The sequence below is a fragment of the Protopterus annectens genome, chromosome 1.part0 (assembly GCF_019279795.1).
Source record: "Protopterus annectens isolate FY-2018-M chromosome 1.part0, PAN1.0, whole genome shotgun sequence".
NCBI lineage: Eukaryota > Metazoa > Chordata > Ceratodontiformes > Protopteridae > Protopterus > Protopterus annectens.
Genome location: NC_056725.1, coordinates 1,421,899,021 through 1,421,921,671, shown reverse-complemented (window position 1 = coordinate 1,421,921,671; position 22,651 = coordinate 1,421,899,021). Strand labels below are relative to the sequence as shown.

The 22,651-nt window shown below is 39.1% G+C and overlaps 1 protein-coding gene across 1 annotated transcript in view; it reads left to right on the top strand.

Annotated features, from left to right (window-relative positions):
• The window catches only part of SNX14 (sorting nexin 14), a 1,453,711-nt gene that overhangs the window by 395,840 nt on the left and 1,035,220 nt on the right, over positions 1-22,651 (top strand). The gene's annotated exons all lie outside the window — the stretch shown is intronic.

Here is a 22,651-nt window from a genome sequence, read left to right as displayed (position 1 = left end):
AAGAAGAGCTCGTGGACTAAAGCATGCATATGATATTGCAGGTGCTTCATGAGGAGCTTGCCATGTCAGGGTTGGTATTGAGACACTTGCCATGTCAGGGTTGGTATTGAGAATGCTTGTATGTCTCAGAATAAAGTCTTAAATAGTGCAGATATTAGAACCAAATTACTTGTGTCAGTGACACACACTTTTTTTGTTTGGTTAACCAGTAGATATTATTTTTGATTTAGAAAATATGGGTAAAAATAAAACTTCATTTAAAGAAATGAATGGAGGCAACCCTTGGTATCAAAAGGGATTCACTACAGATAATAAACCATTTTATAGAAAAGAAAGTCATCAGTTTCACCAACAAAAACAGTGTAATCGAAAGCATGGTGGTTACAGTTCCATTTAAGTAGATTTAATCATAGACCTTCAAAATGATGCTACCTCCATTTTTCTCATTCCTGTTCCCCAGTCTTGAAGACAAACTTCTTAGACATCTTTTTCTGTGTAGCAAAAGATTACCACAGACAAATATATTTTGCATACAGTTCAAAAAGGATATGCCATATACTTTGCTTAGAAACCTTAAGTACAGTTTATTCCACAAACATATACATAAAGTGCAATTAAGGCTTTATAGTTGCTAATTTAGGAACAGTTAGAAAAAAGTACCTTCCAGTCAGATGTCAAAGGTTTTACTGCAGGCTTTCTAATTCCTAACAAGAGTAAGACCACAAAATCAATGTCAATTCTGAGCAAATTTTTAAATATCAAGTATAGAGGATCACTCTACCTGTAACTGGTTTGCAGGAGGTCATGTTTGTGCTCAGGGAGCTTGTCGATTCATTGACAGCACCATCATTGATTGCTGTCTGATTGAAGGAAAAAGGGCAAGACGAGTTTTGCTGACAAGAATTTTCATTTTTCTCTTCACTTTTGAGTGACCTCAATTTTAGGTATATTTAAAATTGGAATGTGTGGGGGGTATAGGGGAAGCCCTTTGCAAAAATAGTTATGTCTGATGTTTTGAGAACTCATTTCACCTTTTTTTTTTTTCTCAGTCAGTACTCAATGATACTGCTGTTGAGGGATTGCCATGTATCCCTGTGTGCAGCAGACATTTCAGTTTACATTTGTCACTGTTTTATTTATTTTTCTTTTAATTTCAGTCAAAAGTAAGTTGAAAAGAAGCATTTCTGTGTCCTTCAGTGACACATAACACCTTTTCCTACTTTCTCATTTAGTGTCATTTAGTGTCTTGACATAACCAGCTATGGTGATGCTAACCCAGGTGCTGGAAGAAACCAAGCCACTTCAATAGCCTGGAGCTGGTCTTTAATGCGTCGTTGTGCTAGCAGCAGAAATCAGATACACTTTAAGTTACTTTAGTGAACTAAAAAGGTATAGATTTTTAGATTGTGGTGGTCTGTTATCAATTTGTTTTTGGGATTTTGAGTAATTATACTAAATGCTCAGATTTTTGTAGTATTGAAGAAACAACAGTATAGGCTTTAACACAAGCCCCTTTCTTTAATCTAACTGCTTCTGCCTTTACCTCACTTTTAGATGCAGTGAAGTGCTACAGAATAATTGCAACAGCCACCATAGTCATTATAATGCAATTACAAGAGCATTTTAAACTGCCAAAAACAACAATTCAGAACATTTCTGTTCATCTCTGTTTTGCAGTGTCCTTAGGAATGATGTTGCTGTGTCTCCTGCAGATGTGTCTTTCTGCTGACCCAGAAACCATCTCACAGGGCCCCAAGGGAGTTAAGGCCTCCATTGCTAAAAATCCATTGCCTTCCGAGAGAGATTCCAGATCGTTAGAAAGGTGGGGAAAAAAGGTATATACCTCAGCTACCTTATCCATGAGGGCCTTAAACTGTCAGTTTCATATGCTAAAATACCAACAGTTTTTGTTATCACAATTGAAAAGTAAAATGTCACAACCTGAACAACCAGACTTGAAGGAGTTGCAGGACTTGATGCATAGTGCAGAACAAGTGGGTAAGCATACCTTACAATGTGGTTTTGATGCTCTAGAGGCCTCATGCAGAGCTGCTGTTACAGGATCAGTCATACGTAGGCATGCCTGGCTCAAGGAACAAGCCTTGCCTGATCATGTCAAAGCTAAATTACTAGACGCTCCTCTTCAAAAGGATGTACTATTTGGTGCTAATGCTGAGGAGGTATTAAGGAAAATGGAGGAAAAGGCTAAATCAATGCAAACTGTGAAAGAATTTCTACAGGTTCAACCCCCATGTTTTAGTAGAAATTGGCCTTCCAAAAACTGGTCCTTTCCTGCCACAGACAGACCCCAAAGAGGCAGATACAGGCGCCCAAGGGGCAGAGGACAATCCCAAGGATCATACAGAGGCAGACAATGGCAAGCTCCTATACAAAGAGGTGGTGAGGACAACTCGCAATCTATCAGAAAGCAAACCCAATGACTTTCCCCTTTGCATGCCAACCAGGTCTCAAATGGAAGCCCCCTTGGGAGGAAAGCTGGCATTATTTTCAAAAAATTGGCATATTGTCACAAAGGACAAATGGATCCTGGACATTATAAACAGAGGCTACAAATTCCATTTTCACACCCTTCCAAAAATAAGAGGCATGCCAAACCTGCCACACAATCAAAGGGCAGAGGCACAAAGGCAAATTACAGATCTCATAAACATGAAAGCTATTCAAGAGGTACCTACGCACGAACAAGGTCAAGGGTTTTATTCCAGGCTATTTCTGGTGCCAAGGAAGGGAAAAGATTGGAGTCCTATTCTGGATCTATCCATCCTAAACACATTTCTACTCGTACCAAAATTCAAGATGCTCACTCTACAGCAGCTTCATCCCATGCTGGGCAAGGAGTCTTGGCTGGTAACATTGGACCTCAAGGAGGCATACCTGCATGTCCCAGTCAGTCAAGATTGCAGAAGATACCTCAGATTTCTTGCAGGTTCAACTCATTATCAATTCTCTGCATTGCCCTTTGGCTTATCTACTGCGCCCAGAGTATTCACGAAATGCCTGGCATCATTAATTGCCTACTGCAGACTTCAAGGGATACAAATATATCCCTATTTGGACGACTGCCTGATCCAAGCGGACAGCGAACACATTCTTCTGAAACATCTGGCTTATGTAATAATGTTACTGAACTCTCTGGGATACACAGTCAACAAAAAGAAATCAAGACTAATACCCTCTCGGAAGATAATTTTCCTGGGTGCCAACTTGGACACAAACACCCAGATGGCCTACCTCATGCCAGAGAAGCAGGGGCAACTAATTCAATACTTCAGAACACTAGCAAATTGCACCAGGCTTACTGCAAGGAAAATCCTGCAGGCTCTGGGATTCATGGCATCTTGCATCTTACTAATCCCATGTGCAAAGCTGCATATGAGGAAACTACAATGGTACCTGAAAAACATATGGTCTCAACACAGCCACAGTTTGGAAACAATAATACCACTAATTCCATGTCTGCAAAAGGAATTTCTGTGGTGGGCTCAAGCTTGTCAAACAAACACAGGTCTTCCTTTCAGCAAGCCTCAAGCAAATCAAGTCATCACAACAGACGCCTCGGACTACGCCTGGGGGGCGCACATGACAGATCGGTGCATTCAGGGCAAATGGTCCCAAAAAGAAAAGCACGTTCACATCAATCAAAAAGAAATGCTAGCAGTAATAAATGCTATTATAGCTTTCAAGAACTTTCTACAACCAGGTCAACTTTTGATAAGAACGGACAACACCACAGTTATGTGGTACATAAACAAGCAGGGAGGAACACATTCTTACCCCCTATGCAGATTGGCCATGTCACTTTGGAACATGGCCATGGACTTACAAATGGAACTACAAGCACAGTACTTGCCAGGCAAGGAAAACACGCTGGCAGACAACCTAAGCAGGAATATGACAGATCCACACGAATGGAAGTTGCATCCAAAAGTTTTTACAGAAATAATCCAAGAATGGGGAAGGCCCGACATAGATCTATTTGCCTCCCACAAAAATCATCAATTGACAAAATTCTGCTCAAGGATCTTCCATCCAAAGGCCTGGAGAGTGGACGCTCTCTCTTTCAGCTGGGCATCAATGACAGTTTATGCCTTCTCACCTCTTCCTCTGCTGCCCAAAGTACTATTGAAGACCAGAGCAGACAGACCAAAGATGACCCTCATTGCTCTGGACTGGCCAAGACAACACTGGTACCCACTCCTGAGGAGCCTGATGCATTCCCCACCATGGACCCTGCCTCTAATGCCTCTTCTGACTCAACACAGCTTCAAAACTCTTCACAGTCAGCTAAAAACACTCAATCCAGCCACATGGAAGATTCCTTAGCATCACAGCAGGCCCTTCTCTCCAAGGAGGTACAGGATGTCATTTTGGAGGCCAGAAGGCCATCAACTAGAAAAGCTTACTCCGCAAAATGGAAACGTTTTTGTATCTGGAATGAGAAAAAGGGCCAGGATCCTGGAAAACTGAATTTACCACATATACTACAATATTTGACTGAACTGCTAAGCAGTGGACTTTCTTTCTCCTCCATCAAAATCCATGCCTCAGCCATTTCTGCAGAATACAACACTGATCCACCTTTATTCTCTCACTCTCTCTTAAGACAGTTCCTCAGAGGGGCTAAGAATTTAAGACCTCCAAGGAAACAACCAATATCTGCTTGGGATCTTAATTTAATTCTGGAAAAACTGACCCTGCCTTTTGAGCCAGCTGCTTCATCAGATTTGCAATATTTGTCCTGGAAAACAGCTTTCCTTCTGGCTATCACCTCAGCTCGTAGAGTTTCAGAATTACAGGCTCTCATGGCTGTCCAGCCTTTTATCATCTTCCATCAGGACAGAGTTTCCTTACGAACCAACCCGTCCTTTATGCCTAAAGTGGTATCCAGGGTAGCTTTAAATCAGGCTATACACTTACCTACTTTTTATCTTAATCCTCAAAACAAAGGGGAGAGATTACTACATTCCTTGGACATCCACAGACAACTGCATTATTATTTGGACAGAACAAAGCCTTTCAGAAAATCAGAACTGCTCTTTGTGGCCTATGCAGTAGGAGCTCAAGGAAAGCCAATTTCCAAACAGACAATTTCAAAATGGATAGCCCACTGCATACGCTTTTGCTATTCCTTTCATGGCAAAACTGTACCTACAGGAATTAGAACTCATTCCACCAGGGCCACAGCCACCTCTGCAGCCTTCCTCAGAGGAGTTCCTACCAAGGATATTTTGGAAGCAGCCACTTGGAGTTCTGTGCATACCTTCTCCAAGCACTACAACTTACCATTATACTCCAAATCTAGAGCAGGCTTTGCCACTGCAGTCTTGCAGGGCATTTTGGCTCCTCCTAGTTACACCTAGTGCCTACCCCCCTCTTTCTTAGCTTTGGGATTCTACCCATCTGTTATGACTGCAGCTGTATGCACGATGAACATAGTACAGTTTTGTACCTACCATAAATGTAGATGTTCGAGTGCTAATACAGCTGCAGTCCAGGTTTCCCTCCCTCCTTCCCATCTAGGGGTATTCTTTTATGGTGTATTTGCTTGCAACTACTGTTTTTTGATTATATTGCATTGCATTATTACCTAATTTTATGTATTGCCTTCCTTCTGGGGGCACCTGACATCTGGGGCAAGAAAAACTGAAGAAAATGGCGTCGGCTGGTTCCTTTATACCCCTGTCGCTCTGACGTCAGGGAAGAAGCGACGACAACTGACGCTGGACCTAGACTTTGGAATTCGGCTGACCGAGGACCCGCCTGTTGGCAGGAGAACCCATCTGTTATGACTGCAGCTGTATTAGCACTCGAACATCTACATTTATGGTAGGTACAAAACTGTACTTTACTAGTTGTCGGTTTTGTGTTAGATTTAACCAGTGCACTATTAAGCGTCGGTATGATTTTGCTTTAAACTATTTTGGACACCGGTTTAATTACCCTGAAATGTTGTCGGATAGCCATTCAACTACCGGAGTTTACAAAAAACGCAAAGAAAAGGATAAAGAAAAACAATCGAGGCCCAAAACCGGCGATGAAGCTTCTCCTAAGCCAGTCGCCGGTTCTCAGTGAGGTGCTTTTGCAGCCCCTGATGCCCGCTACTTTAGAGTCACAGGCCGCTACCGACTCCCACGTGGAGCCGGCCATGCCGCTGGATACTCAAGGTATTGGAGCCTCGGACGCTAATCCCTCAGATGGGTGCAGAGCCGCTGAGCAGGTACCGGCTTCTGAGGGTGTATTCAGACCTAAACATCTTTACATTAAAACGACTTCAGCTTCAAAGGCAAAGACTAAAGCACCTTCTAAAGCAAGGAAACAAACTCAGGAGCCATGTGGACAGGCCTCTATGCCCAAAAAACAGATGCTCAAAATGGCTGAAGACTTGATTACCTTGATCAGGGGTTCCCATCCCCCTCCTGATGAGGCCTAGGCAAGACCCTGACTATGAATCTTCAGATCTGGTTTCTATTTCTTCTGATTCCTCTTCTGATCAGGAATATTCTCTTCCCCCCTATGAGGATTCTGTTGCTGAAGAATCTATACCTTCAGCATCTCCTCCTGAGGACTATTCCTTTGGGGAAACCTTGCATACCATGAGGGAGCATTTCTGCTGGGAGAGCCAAGATTTTTCAGAATCTAAAAAGAGGCTCAGGGATTTTCTCTTACTACCTCAGCACAGGCCTCTAGCCATTCCACCTGTGTTAGACATTGTAGATGATGTATTTTCAGAGTCTAGTCTGACTCCTTACCCCCAGCTCCTGTTAAGACTGACAGATATTACAGGGTTCCTGACTCTCACAAATTTCTTTTTAGAAACCCTGCTGCTGACCCAGAAACTATTTCACAGGGCCAAAGGGAGTTAAGGCTTCTACTGCAAAAAACCCAACCCCCTCTGACAGAGATTCAAGGGCACTGGATAGATGGGGAAAAAAAAGGTTTACACATCTGCAACTTTGGCTGTAAGGGCCTTAAACTGTCAATTTCATATGCTTAAGTATCAGCAGCATGTCATGGGATTGCTTAAACAGAAAATGTTGTTAAATTCTGAATGTGCAGAAAACAAGGAAATGCAGGATTTGTTGTATGCACAGAACAAGTTGGAAAACATACTTTACAATGCGGTTTTGATTCTTTGGAGGCCTCCTGCAGGGCCGCAGTTACGGGTTCTGTAATTAGGAGGCATGCTTGGTTAAAGAAACAAAATCTGCCTGATCATGTTAAAGTAAAATTACTAGATGCACCTTTACAGCATGATACTTTGGTGTTAAGGCAGAAGAGGTGTTAAAGAAAATGGAGGGCAAAGCTAAATCTATCCAAACTGTCAAAGATTTCTTACAAGTGCAGCCACCTAGGTTTAGTAGACACTGGCCTACAAAAGATTGGTCCTTTCCTGTGTCAGACAGACCTCAAAGGGGCAGATCCAGATGCCATAGGGGCAGATCCCAGGCATAAGGTTCTTATAGGCCCAAGCAATGGGGGGCTTCTACTCCAAAGCTGGAGAAGATAGATCACAAACATACAGAAAACAGTCCCAGTGACTTCCCCCTGCCAGCACCAAGCACTTATCTTCTGGCAGCACCCTTAGGGGGAATATTAGCACTTTTTGCTCACAATTGGCACATCATAACCCAGGACAAGTGGGTTCTAAACATAGTGTCACAAGGCTACAAGTTCCATTTCCATACTCTGCCAAAGGCAAACGGCTGGCCAGATCTGCCAAAAAATCAATGGGCAGAGGCATGAAAACGAGTCTAATCCCTCATGGACATGAGGGCCATTCAACAAGTACCAGAGCAAGAGCAGGGACAAGGATTTTACTCAAGACTGTTCCTGGTACCCAGAAAGGACAAGGCCTGGAGACCGATACTGGACCTATCTATTCTGAACACTTTCCTGGATATTCCGAAATTCAAAATGTTGACTTTGCAGCAACTTCTGCCTGTGCAGGGTAAGAATGCTTGGCTTGTGACTTTAGACCTAAAAGAGACATACCTGCATGTTCCAATCAGACAATCATGCAGAAGATACCTAAGATTCAAGGCTGGTTTAATGCATTACCAATTCTCTGAACTGCCCTTTGGCTTATCTACTGTGCCCAGGGTCTTTACAAAGTGCCTGGCACCGGTAATCACATTCTGCCACACAACCTGCCAGCAGGATTACCCAAATGTAATGACTGCAACAGTGAATACGCTTGAACATCTACATTTATGGTAAGTGTACACAACTGTACTTTGCCTTTCTCCATTCATGAGACATGAATCCTGTTTGGAGGCTACAGTTAAACAGTAATTCCGGAGGCCCTGATAGATCATGTTGCATTGCTATTGAGAAGGCATCCTGGGATATTGTCTGAGCCCATTGATGCAGTGTTCTTGGTCTTAGAGAGAGCATTAAGGACCTGTTCCCTAGTGATAGTAGAGGGAGTTATATTTGATGATATTTTCTGAGGGAAGGTTGAGGGGAAGAGAGGGGTAAAGTTGGAGCTGAATTTTATTAGCTAGGAAGTTTGCTATGTTTTCTGGCTCAGTATAGGTGGCTTTATTTGCAATGAGCTCTGCACACAATTGTGGATTGCCTTTGAGGTTGCGGATATGGCTAAAGAATACTTTGTGGTTGTCCTTGGCCTGGGAAGCCAAACTTACCTCAGATTTGGCTTTTGTTTAGTTTGGTGAGAGTGCTTTTATCCTGCTGGGTGCTACACCTCCTAATTTTGCCTTGATTTTCTTCCTCCTGTTATACAGCCTAGTGATTTTGTGATTCCACCAGTAGGGTGGCTTTTTTTTTTAGTTAGTTCTATAGTTCTTCCTGGTATGTATAGCTGCCTGTATGCAGCTTATTAACATGCTTGTACAGGGTTTATGTGAACTGTTCTTCATAGGCAACAGTGTACTCATGGTTTATGGGGCTTGAAATTTTGCCAGGTTCTCAATTTAATAGCAGGAAGTTAGCCTTGGAATAGTTCCTGAATATTCCAGGTTTAGCTGGGGGTCCAGGTTTTAGTTATACTTCAAAGGAGACCATTTTGTGGTCTTACCTTACCAGGGAAGACATTACATTAGGGGGTGTGCAGCACTCTCCCATATTAGTGAGGACCAGATCCAGTATGGTTGCACCCCTGGTTGGTGTATTGAATATCCGGTCCAGGGAATTTGTGTTTACAAAAATCCAGGAATCTCTGTTCATGTATGTTTGATGTTGTATATGATTCCCAGTTAATAGTGGGGTAGTTAAAGTCACCCATGAGTATAGTATTGGGTTGGATGGTTAGTGCTTTTAATAAGTTTAAATACATGGTATGGGTTTCCTGGCTCATAGACTGGGATCTATAGCTTGTAAGGAAGTGGTATTGGAGTTTGGCTATGGTGATTTGAACATGGTGCAGCTCAAGTACATTGTCCTGTTTGACCAGCCCTGAAGTATATTTATTTTTGATGTAAATAGAGACACCACCTCCACCTTTAGTCCCTGCCTGTGAAGTAGCTGGCCTAAATGTGTGGAAAGCATTATAACCTTGCATTGTTGGTATGCTCTCCACAGCTTTAAACCATTGTAATAAACTGGGAAGAAGGCAAGAAGACATTTGGACTGCAGGCTGTTGACTTCCTTCCGTCAGAGATTGATAGCTGAGTATAGGCAAAGAGAAAGGAACAAGAGAATCTGTAAAGACCTGCTCTGGTAGTGTTTTAATTGAATATAGAACAGAAGCTGTTGGCAACAAAGGGATAATTAGTAGGCCATATAAAATACTGCACGTTAACTATAGAAGATGACTAAAAAGATTGGGAAAAGAGATTGGATAAGCAATTCACAAGATAGGATGTGAGGACATGTGTATGGCAACCAAATATACAACCAAGTGTTTGCATAGGTATTTTTATATCCAGAGCAGACTCCAACCAATTTTTCCTCGGGTAGATGGCAAATGTTGAAAGTGTGATGGGAAAGAGAGAAAGAACTGGGAGCATACGTTTTGTGAATGTAATGAGTTTTGCAGACTTTGAAAATTCCCTACAGAGTACTCTGTTAGAAATATTGGAACTGTGTAGACATAGTAAGGCCTTGTTAAGTTTAATTCTGGTTGCTGACAAAGAACTGGAAGTGGACGCTTTAGAAAAGGGTATGAACAAATTAAACAAAACATGGAAGTTGTGGGAACAATACATGCAAAGCAACACTTTGGAGAAGAATGTTAAATTGATGATAATTATACAAAGAATATATATGATTTATGTTTGCACCTTGGAATATGTTAATATGGTTTGTTTTATATAAATGTATGCTTGCATTTGTTTTAAGTGATGATTCAATAAAGGTATTAAAAATTATGTGGTACCTAAACAAACAAGGAAGAGCCAGATCCTTCCAATCTGTGTTGAGACAGTTGAAATGTAGGGCAGTGCAATGTAACTTTGCTTGTATCTTTAATCAGTTCACATTCCAGGAATAAATGAAAACATGCTCACACCAAGAAATAACTTTGGCAGAGAAATATAAACTGGATCCATGCTTTTCTCAAGGTATTACAAGGTATTCTCAAGGTATTACAGAGCCGTGTGAGTATCCTAGAATTGGACCAATTTACAGCAGTCTGGTCACAATATTTTGCTCTCTTATCCAAGATAGCAGAACACTAATCTAAGCTTAATTTTAGCTCTCCTAGGTGAAAAAAAGAAATTGAGAAATAAGAGCGAGTAATATTGTCAGCTTGGGTAAAATTCAGTTCCTGCCTAGTAAGTACACTTCCTGGATACCAACAAAGAAGAACTTTAGAGTTTGTTGTTTGTTTTTCCCGGTAAGGGGTCGCCACAGTGGAACTCCGGTCCGCTAATGATTGGCAGTAGATTTTTACGAAATGCCGAGGTGCCAGCTCGACGAAGGCACGCCCATTTACGCACACATGTCTTTCGAATGCTACCCAATCGCGGGGAGGACATAGAACTTTAGAGTGCATGAAAGAAAATCAGCAAGAAAGGGGGAAAAGGAAACAATGTCTTGGAAGAATCCTGCAGCTGTTCAGCAGAAAGCAGTTCAAGCTTCAGCTTTGATATGAGAGATGGCTTCCAGTAAGTTAGAGGAAAAAAATCAAATGTGCTCAGAGGTGATTAAATAAATGAAACATTGTAGGACACTTTTCAAGAAGAGCTGTTTCAAAAAGTGGTCAAGTTGGAAGACATAGCATGCAGAGAATACCTGAGATTTTCTGCTGTGCCAGGGAAACTGGAAGGAACAGACTGTTAATTTTATGAAAATACAAATAAGCAACTGGATTGGGATTTCACAGCAGATTTGTTAATTGAAAGGGCACATTGAGTGTATGCACCAAACATGGCCATGAGAAAGTAGCCAATACCTGTATTAGTAATGATGTGATCATAAAAACAGAAAAAAAAATATCCTGACAAAACTGCACAGAGGGGAAAAGTATTAAAAACTCAAAATAGCAGAATGATTACAGAAAATGATTATTCACTGTATGCCAGGCAGAAGAGAAGCAAATCTATCTGAGCATTTGGTAATGTCAAAAGGCAGGTGTCAGATTCAAGCTGCTGTATCCAAGTGTCTTTATAATATTTTCCTGGAGAATCAGACATTTTTGATGCAGAACAGGCTAAGGATGAAGTAAAGATTATCGAACAAAAAATGAACTAGCAAACCGATTGGGTCATTTCTCGTCATTCTTCTGACAATAAAGCTCCTAGAGGTATTTTGCCAGTGAAACCTTTTCTAATGTTCCAAAGAAAAATACTTGAGAGAGAGAAATAAAGCACAAGGAGTTGTCTAGAAGAATCAGGAGTACCTTGATCTTGAACCTGAGTCAGGTGTTGGTAGATGGGGATGAACAGGAAGAAGACCAGCAACACTGAAGTTAGGGAATAAATGGGAGACTGTAAGGCATCAATCACATTTGTGAACTATAGCTTTGCAAGCAAAGTGTCTGAGAAGGACTGCACTTTTGTTGACTTTGTTAAACAAACTTGTAGGTGGACTATAAAGCAAATAGCCCACTTCATGTCATTAACATTTAGAAGGAGACTAGAAGGGGAAAAAGTAACTAAGTAAAACAATTTTTGTTGTATTTACATATTTGTGTAAAACATTTCATGATATAAATTGCATGTTATATATAGTAAAGCAGTTTTGCACAGTGTGTAGTCAGGAGTATTTTAAGTATGGGGTAATCTCTTCAGTGACTGTTGTATGCATTAAGGATTTTAAAGTTAGCAAGTACTTTTGTTGTAAGAAATATAGGCTCTTTAACAAGAGATGAAAAGGCTGGATGAAAACAAGTTAATGTTAATATGCTTTGCTCTAGGGTTGGGGTGGACGTATAAAACTGCACTGATAAAATGATATATTCTTTTGTTTTTACAAGGGTGAATGTCCAGATTAATGCTCTTGGCTTAAGCTGTAAACAAATGTTTTTGATAAGCAAGTAGGCTTGAAAAAGACAAAGTTCTGAAAGTCATGATAACGCCAAGCTTCTTACATCTGCAAAAATATTAGCTTGTGTTTTTTTCATCAACAAATGTTCAGTAGGAGTCTAGAAGTCTGCTGCTAAGGCAGCTGTACATTCTGTTCTGACTAAAATTGAAAAGTTTCGTTGCTGACTACTTTTACGTGGAACTGTTTGCAGGTGGAAGCAGCTAATCTTGAAGAGTTCTGAGCATTCTTTGCTGTGGGAAATGCAAAATTTAAAGGTACAATGACAAGTTTAGTGAAAAATCAAGTTTGAAGTTATGGGAAATGAATGCTCTCTCTAGCAGCTTTAATGCATTTAGAGAACAGTGTGTAATTTAGTTTTATTTAAAGATGGCCAGTGTACTTTTCCTTAGGGTTAGAAGTTAATGTTTTCTGAAAAGCTTGCAAGCTGCTGTTCACATTCAAGAGGGGATTAGATGAGAAAAGAAACGAAAGCAATTGGTAAATGGGAACTTAGGCTGTAGCATGTGCTTTAGCATAGGTGTAAGAATCATAGGATACTGGCAATAAAGAGATTCATTCCAGTTATTTCCATTATCTTTTAATTACCCGGAACTGTGCTGAACAAAATCAGAATATCTCAGTTTCTCCTTCATGTGCCAATTCCTGTACCTTTCGGAATAAAAGTCTGTGCTCAAGTTTGATAATGGGGTTTATTATAGAGTAACAGCATACAGTGGAGGTAAATGTCAACAATATCCCAATCAAATCTTACTGTCTCAAATAACAGTGCAGATAAACTGAATTAGACTGAATTATATTGTCCATACTTTTTGTGTTTATTATACTGTAAATAGCTTCTGAACTCAAAATAGTTAATTTCCTCTTGAATGGCAGAATTAATGCTGCTTTCTGTATTTGGTGGAATTCTGAACATTTGACCTCATTTCTATACCCAGACTAAACTTACTGTACTGACTTTCTACATATCAGTACCAAATTTCTGTACTTATCTTGTGAATACCAGTAACAAAATGGGCTGTACTGCACTCTCTGACTTCTCCAAACTGAACTGACTTCTGACTGACTTCTGTCTAGCAAAATCTCTCATAATAATTCCAAAATCCTGTAAATTTCCTACACATTTTACATGGCTGTTTTTAACCTTGGTTCCCAAGCCTCATACCATGTAAACAAGATGTGTTTATACTAAATGTACTGCACGTTTATCTTTATCAGTATTTTCGAGTGAAAAATCTCTCTATGAGCTCATCAGTATCCTTCACTGAAACATTCCTTGCATTTCCTTGAAATTGCATGTAATATATAATACAGATACAAGCCTACTTTAACATGGCTGTATTTCTAGGCCTATGCAAGAAGAATATTGTATTTATGTCTAACAAACTACATTTAAGTGAGACCTGATCTTACAATGGGTAACCTTAATTTTAGGTTAGGTAATGCTTTCAGGTGCAGCTGTCAGTTTGGGGCAGTTGTTCCTGTCTGGAGGGTTAAATGTTATTTTATGAAGGTGTACATAGTTTGTGTGTGTGTTCTAAGTTAACAGGGGATGGGGGTGTTTTGAAAATGTTGTTAGTTTTTTTTTTTTTTTTTTTTTTTACAGGGGATGGGGTGTTTTGAAAATGTTTTTAGTTTTTTTTTTTTTTTTTTTTTTTGAGGGTTTGCATTATAACAAAAAGTTTTGAAAAATGTGACCGTTAAAATGGTGATAAGAAACAACTGGGTAAACATTAACCTGTCAGACATTTGTGTATGTATACTGTATAATAGGTTGGGAACAACAGCTTCTTATAATGGTTATGCTGTCATAGTATCTTGGAATGTAATGGCCTTACAGAAACAGACAAAAAGGAAGAGTATGGAATTAGATTAAGAAATGTAAAGTGAAAATAGCAATGCTGCAGGAAACACATTTGGAAAGAAATTATCATGTTAATTTGACAAAGAAATTATTTCAGAATGGATTTTCAGCAAAATATCAGGGCCGAAGGTGAGTAAATACACTAATTGTTAGAGGAGCTCCAATAGTGATAGAAGAAGAAATAAGACAGTAATAGTAGATGTGTGGTAATAAGGGCTGCTAGCAAGGGAGGAAGACTGCTGACTTGTATTTATATTCCACAACAAACTGCTACTATGGATGTTAATATTTTTTTCAGAGCAATCAGCTTTCAGTAGGGAGTATTACTTATTGCTGGTTATTGGAACTTGATTTGCAATAGTGGGGATGTATAGGGTGAGCTAGAAGGGAATTTAAAAAGAAAAGAAGGTAGATCTCTGAAGGCATTTTATGAAAATATTTGGAATAGAAGATATGAATTCAGTAGTAGTAACTGTGAGAGAATTTGCATATTATTCCCCAAGGTACAGTAACTGGGCTAGACTAGAGAGAAATTATATTTCATAGGAACATGTGCAATTGATTGAAAGTTTCAACACATATCCAATAACTGTTTCTGATCATGCACCAATAAAATACAAAATAAATATACAGGGTAATGAAGTAAAAATGAGACACTGGCACTTTCCTAACTACCTGTTAAAAAGAGAGGAATTTAAGGAATGAGTTGTGGACATTGAGAGTCATTAAGAAAGACAGAAATATCTTCAGGAGATTTAGTTAGTGACTGGGATAAAATGAAAATAGAGATTAAAAACAGGGAAAAAATAAAACAGAAGGCGATATGGTTAAAAAGTAATAGGAATTACTTCTAAAGAGTAACAGAGATTAAAGTATTGCAGAATAAAGGAATTTCATAGAACAAGAAGAGATACAAGTGCAGAGTGCTAAAGAGAACATAAGGGAGTATCTGGATAGTATGCATGAGTTTAGAAAGACTGCTGTTTGGCAACTTTTTTCTGGTAATAATTATGGAGCACTAAAATTTTTAGCATAATGACTTAGGCAACAGTAGAAAGTGTTGTTGCCAAACTTAAGGAGCCTATAACAAGAAAAATAAGCAGATATCCTGTAGAGGTATTATAGATATTTCAAAAATGTTATGAAAATTTGTATAAAGCAGAGAAGTATGGAATTAAAAAAGAGCACAGCTGGAAATATATATGAAATACTTAATTATACCAAATTTAGAGGCAGATTTAGCTCAACAACTAACAGTTAAGACAGAAGGAGATGAGGTAAAAAAGGTAATGTATAATCAATCTGTGGGAAGATCTTCAGGAACAGATGGGATTCCTGTGGAAGTTTGAAATTTAGAAGGGAAGAAAGTGATAGGGGTCTGCAAGATTTTATTTAGCAGTATTTTCAAAGGAAGCGAAGCACCAACTTCTTGGAAAAAAGCTGTGGTGGCTGTTTTACCTAAAAACGGTAAAGACCCACCAGACCCAGCTTCATATAGACCATTTCAATAATAAACCACGAGTATAAAGTGTTTCTCTATGCTATCTAAAAGAATGGCAAAGCCATTGCCAAAATTGATAGGTATGGATAAGTGTGGTTTTGTGGAGAGGAGGCAAAGATTTTGCAACATTAAAAGAACATTGATGATCCAGAGGGAAGCAGAATGTAAGGAAATACACCTGTTGTGTTAGTAGGTCTTGAAGCGGAAAAATCGTTTGATAGAGTAAGCTGGTATTTTATAAGTGGGGCAATGGAAGAATTTGCTTTCCCTAAAACAATAATAAGACTAATTAGGAGGTTATATGAAGGATCAAAGGCAAGAATTAAAGTGGGAGGTTCCTCTCTAATAAGTTGTTTGAACAGAAGAACCATTCAGTGGTGTCCTCTTTCCCCCTTAATTTGCTTTTTATTTAGAGCCATTCACAAAGAAAATAAGGAACTCAGGAATCCGTCCATCCACCCATAACCCCTTTTTCCCCATTTTTGCCCTTGGGTGTCAGGGTGTCACTTCAATGGCGACCATCATCTAGAGCCAAGGTTTACAGTGCTGGGTGACTAGCCATGGCACAGTAGTTCTTCCACAGCGTGCGCGCACACACACACACACACACACACACACACACACACACACACACACACACACACACACACACACACACACTAATGGCCAGATTAGTGTGTCCATTCCACCTACTACATGCCTTTGGAATGTGGGAGGAAACTGGAGCACCTGGAGGAAACCCACACAAACACAGGGAGGACATGCAGACTCCATGCAGAAGGCACCCCAGTTGAGATTTGAACTAAGGAACCTCTTGCTGTGAGGTGACAGCACTATCAACTACACTGCTGTGCAGCCCACTCCAAGGATATAATTGATATGGTAGTCAAGAAAAGGTGTCTGTATTTGCAGATGGTATTATTTTGTACCTGATAAATCCAGAAAAAGACATCTCAATGTTGTGGAACATTTTGAGACAGTTTCAAGTCTTTTCAAGACATAGAATTAATGAAGATAAAACAAAGGCTACAGACTTAAATTGTGTGTGCACACGTGAATAGGTTGATCAATTCCCATATTTAAGGGCGATAAGATGAAGTATTTAAGAGTATGAATTAAAAGGCTTCTGTTGCAACTAACGCTATGTGAGAAAAAAATAAACAAAAGGTAATCCAAACAGTGAGAAACTTGAATCTATTGTTTATGGATATTAAGAGATAAACGGTGAACATATTTTCAGTCCCATTAGTTTAGTGTACTGGTAAGGCATAGTCTTATTAACCAGAGAAGAAGCTGTGATCAGTAAAAGAGTTGAGGGAATGTATCTGGGGGGGGGGGGAGGAGGGCAAGAGTTAATTGGGATACGCTTATTCTTCCAATATAACAAAACTGGTTTAGGATTACCTTATATGAAGAGATATTTTAGGGCTACAATGTTAAGGCTCTTAAACATACCAGAAGCAGAAGGTTCTAATTCAAAATGGAAATGGAAGGTGATGAAATGGGGGAAGTTCAAGAAATAGAAAGTTGGATTTTGGATGCAGATCCTTAAGGAATATAACAACAACTGTACAGAATATTATATTCATAAAGTAGCAGAAAGTGTTCTAAAAACTAAACTAACATGATAGGAGATTCTGCCAGTAGGGGTACAGAAAATAGGCAAGAGGGGATGGAATTTACTGGAGAAATTTGGTAAAGGAACCAGGTTATTGTGAGCAAATAACTAGAGAGGGAAAAGTAACAGAGTGGGATGCAACCAAGAAGATGTTTGCAGTGCAGGCTAGAAACCGCTTTCCCTAACAAAGGTTGATATCCAAGTACAGGCAAACAGAGAGGGATAGAGTAATCTTACGTGAAGGACCTTCTCTGTTAGAGGTTGTACTTGAATCAGAGTAGAACAGAAGCTGCCATCGAAATGGTACAATTGGTAGGGGTTAGAAAATATTACACGATACCTGTAAGAATCATCTGGGGGAGACTGGAAAAGATTGGGAAGAGAGACTGGAAAAGCAATTTGCAAGAGAACAATAGGAGGACATTTGTATGGCTCCCAAGTATGCAAAAAAGTCCAGAAGGTTTAGAATGTTTGCTTGGAAGTGTTTGTATAGGTAGTTTTATACCCCAAGCAGACAGCAAAGAATTTTTCCTCAGGTAGATAGCAAATGGAGATGTGATGCAGAAGAAAGAGGCAGCTGGTAGCATATGTTTTGGGAGTGTAATGAGTGGCAGATTTTCAAAATTCCCTAAATTGTACTCTGTCAGAAATATTAGCTGAAAAATGGGTGTAACTAAGGAAATCATTTGAGTTGGGACAAAGGATCTGAATTGCCTAAATATAGTAAGGCCTTGTTAAGTTTAAGTCTGTTGGCTGCCAAAAAGCATTTGCCAGCCAGTGGAAATCAAAGTCTAAACCAACCGTATTTGAAGCATTGAATATTATAAAAAAGATAAAAGAACTGGAAGAGTGGTCTTTAGAAAAGGGAAAGAACAAATTGCATATAAATAAATGGAAATTCTGGGTACAATACATGTCGAACAATGCTCAGTAGGAGTGAAGTTTAAGGGAAGACAGGAATTCAGCAATTTGTGTAATGTTAAGCAATGATAGTTGCAAAGAAGGAAAAGGTGTGTGTTGTGTAATGTATGCAAATTGAAAAAATGTTAATGTAGTTTGTTTACTTTCTGTTAATCTTTGTTTGCCTATGTCTTTTAATAAAGGTACTTAAAAAATATTTTGAGACAGTTTGGAAAATAGTTATTTTCTCTGTCATGTGGAGTCAGACCTTAAGGTGTACCTTCTTCCCATTTCACCCAATTCAGAAGATACATAGCAAAGGTGAAGAAGGCAAAGCTAGTCTAATTTAATAGTTTCAGCTTGACAAGACAGCTGTGGTATTCTCTGATGATGAGCTTAATTGCACCACAGCCATTACTGCTGCACAAGTCTTCACTGACGCACAACATGGCAAAATTCTGAATCTTAGCCTGGAAGATTCCATTTTGGTTCATAATAGCAGTTCCTAGCCCACTAACAATGTGTAATGATAGCTTTTAAAACGTAAGATAATAGTTTTTAAAATTCGTCTTAAGTCTTCTGAACAATGTTGTCGAGAAACAAAAGCACTGACGGAGTTTGTTTTATTAAAGTCTATACATTTTTTATTGTTGTCTTTTATTTTCCCTATTATGAGTTTTATTAATTACTATTTTACACAGTCTAGATCCTTTGCGAAGTCCTGAACTACTACTGTTAGACTGTTTGAAACATTTAATTAATTTATACTTGTTATTCATTTATCAAGGTTTATGCCTCAACAGTATCTGCTGGTCTGCTGACTTCCATAACAAAATTTTCACTTAAGGCCACCTGCAAGACATACTTCTTTCATTTGGGATCTGAACTTTGTTGAGAAAACTGAGTTTTCTTCCCTTCAAGCCAGTAGAGACTGTGAAGTTAAAATAGCTTTATGGGCAGTACTTCATTTTGTTTTACATCTGATAAAAGGATTTCAGAGTTGCAGGGTGTGAGGTGTTAACCACTTCTGCCAAGATGAGAACTAGGCACCTACCAGCCTAGGTGAGTTCCCTGGCCAGGGATCCTAATCATTCCATTTGAAAACCAGAGAGAAGTGAGATTCAGATGGTAGAGAGTGGGCCAGTCTGATGGATCCACTAGACATCCCCAACAGGAGCTCTTAATCTCTGCATAAGATAACCAGCTTAGGTCTTCAACCCAACACAGTATCATTTTGTTAATTTTGTTAATACCCATAGAAATGCTGGAAGCCTTGTCTCCATCCTCCTAGACTTATGAAGAGATGTGATGATGTCCTTTTCATTCTTCCTCAACATATAGGTTACGGATCAGACTTCAGATCTGACTGGGCCTCATTCCACAAACTTGCAGGTCCAACTGTCACACTTCTTCCTCTACCCATAATGCCCTAGTCAGCCTACAATACTTCAAATCTCATTTGCCACCATCTCATATGGATGTGGCTCCTCCCTTGGAAGCCTTTTATTCATAGCTCCAGCTTTTTTGAGCAATTTTCTTTAAAGAAACATCATCTCTGTAACTTTTTCCTAATCCTCCCTCTTCTAATCTAGTTTTTCACAGTTTTTACCTGTTAGTTCTTTCCTCATTTTTTTTCTAACTTCTGAGATAAACTTGTTGTGTACCATTGTTGGTACCTCTTTTCTTTAATTCTGCTTCTTTTCCTACCCTTTTTTGCATAGGTTACGGATCAGACTTCAGATCTGACTGGGCCTCATTCCACAAACTTGCAGGTCCAACTGTCACACTTCTTCCTCTACCCATAACATACCCATAGCAGTCAGTGTTGTGAAGTGATATGCCAGTGAGTTCCTATATGAAAGAGCAATGGATGACGTAAGATGTAACTGAAGAGCATATGTCATAGGAGGATGCTCTGGAACTTTCTGTAGAATGCTCGCAGGAAACAGAGAATGTGCCCTCAGTTTAAAAGAAAAAGATCTAAGGGAAGAATTGTTTGCTGTAATAGAGATGGACAGACATATTAAGATCCATGAAAGAAAGAGATTGCAGAAAGTCAATGAGACCCAACATGTTAGAAGTCTGATATTTCCAGATTATTGTGTCCATTTGTTGTAACAAAATTCATATGATATAACAGAAGTAAATAGGATATATTACTGTGCAGCAAAATTAATAACAAAGTCTTAACACAAAAATACAGGACAATAAAGGAAAGGAAGGGAATAAATCAAATGCCATCATGGAAGTATCGAATAGAGAAAACTGTAATGCAAGTAAGACAGGAAGCGTCACTGTTAGAATAGTATAGAAGAAGGAACAGGTTAACAAAAGTACTTAGAAACAGACATGATAAAACCAATGCACAGTATTAGAACAGACCAGGATCTATCAAGCATTATTGCAAATAATAAACTAAACATATCAGCACAGGCAGAAAAACTTAGAAGATATGCAGGTAAATATAAAGGAAAAGTACAAAAGAAGCAATTCATTGATGATCGAAAAAAGTTTTATAGAGAACTGGGAAACAAAACAAAAAGGATAGAAACACCACAAAATAAAGAAGAAATATAGACATTTTGGAGAAATATCTGTGAATACTCTGTAGGTCAAAACAACATGCTGAATGGAGAGAAGAATTAAAAAAAAAAAAAAGTAAGAAGTTTAAATGTACAAGATGTGAAATGGGATGAAGTAATGGCCAGAACAATTGAATCATAATTAAGAAAATCTTCTAAATGGAACCCCAGAGGCTCAGATTCAGTACCTAACTTCTGGCTAAAAGTATTAACATCGTTTCAGAAAGATTAGCCCCGAGTAAGAACAATTTATATGCACACACCAACTTAGTTAACAGGAAAAATGATACTCCTCCTTAAGAGAGAACCTGTAAGCTGTCCTAAAAACTATAGACCAATAACTTGCCTTCCATTAATGTATAAAGTATTTATTTTACATTTGTTTACCAGGAAAATGTCTGACTGGGCAGGGCTGCCATTTTCAGCTGAGGTCCGGGGAGAAAAGCTCCATACAGTAATTACATGCAACACAAACTATATACTAGAATTGATGCAGAGTTTACAGCTTTTTAGAAGAAACGTCAATCACGGCAAAACAACAAAAAGGTAACAAAAGAAAGTCATATGGAACAAAGGATCATTTGTTGTTAAAATCATAATGGAGTATTTTAAAAAGGGAAAGAGTCTAAATATGACATGGATAGATTAAAAAAAGCGTTTGACAGCATCCCACATTCATGGATAAAGGAGTACTTATAGATGTATAAGACACACCCTATATTGATCGATTATATTACAGTGACCATGAAATATTGGCAAACCACTCTGCAGTTGAGCCATGATAAAGGGATAAATATTCAAAGGGGGATATTCCAGGGTGACTGTTTGTCACCACTGCTGTTTTGTCTTGCCCTTAACCCATTAAACTGTCTACTTAATGGATTAAGTCATGGTTACAGTTTGAGCAACAAAGTGTAAAGACTTCTCATCTTATTTTTATGGATGATTTAAAACTGTACAGTTCATCGGTTATGGGTACTTTGCGGGTAATATCAAAGACTGAAAGAATACTAATTTCACAAACTTTATTCAGACTTTGACTAAGGAATGGGATCCATTAATTTCATGGTATTAGAAACCCAGTTGGAGAAATTTAAAAAAAAAAAAAAAAGTAGAAGCCTACTTGCCTGCTTTCTTATTGTCCTCTTTCCTTTATGCCACCCCAATCTTTAGTAACCCACAAGTCTCATTCTTGCCCAAACTTGAACAGTGTAATAATAAAGTAGCCAAATTCACAGTAAAATATAGCAACAGAACACACACGTTGCCTGCCATTCAGTGAATTAAACTTGTTAGGACTACCACATTACCTAATTCTTTCTCAGCTGATTGCAATACACAGGCGTCTCTGTAAGCTAGACAGTTTGGAAGTCACCACCTACTGAAGAGAATGGTTATAATTCAGTTTTGTCTAGTAGCAATACTTCTGTGAGTAAAATGGATGGTGCTGTGGTAGCATTGTTGCCTCATAGCAAGAGGTTCTCCGGTTCAGTTCTCGGCTGGGTTGCCTTCTGTGTGGAGTCTGCATGCTTGCGTTTGTGTGGGTTTTCTCCAGGTGCCCCAGTTTCTTTCCACGTTACAAAGACATGCATCTAGAGCATTTCTCCCTGGGCCTCCGCTGAAAATTGGCTTTGTTTCAAGTCGACTTTCCTGGTAAACAAATGTTAAATAAATAAAATGTAAATTCAGGTTGAGAGCTTTGAACCTTCACTTTACATCAG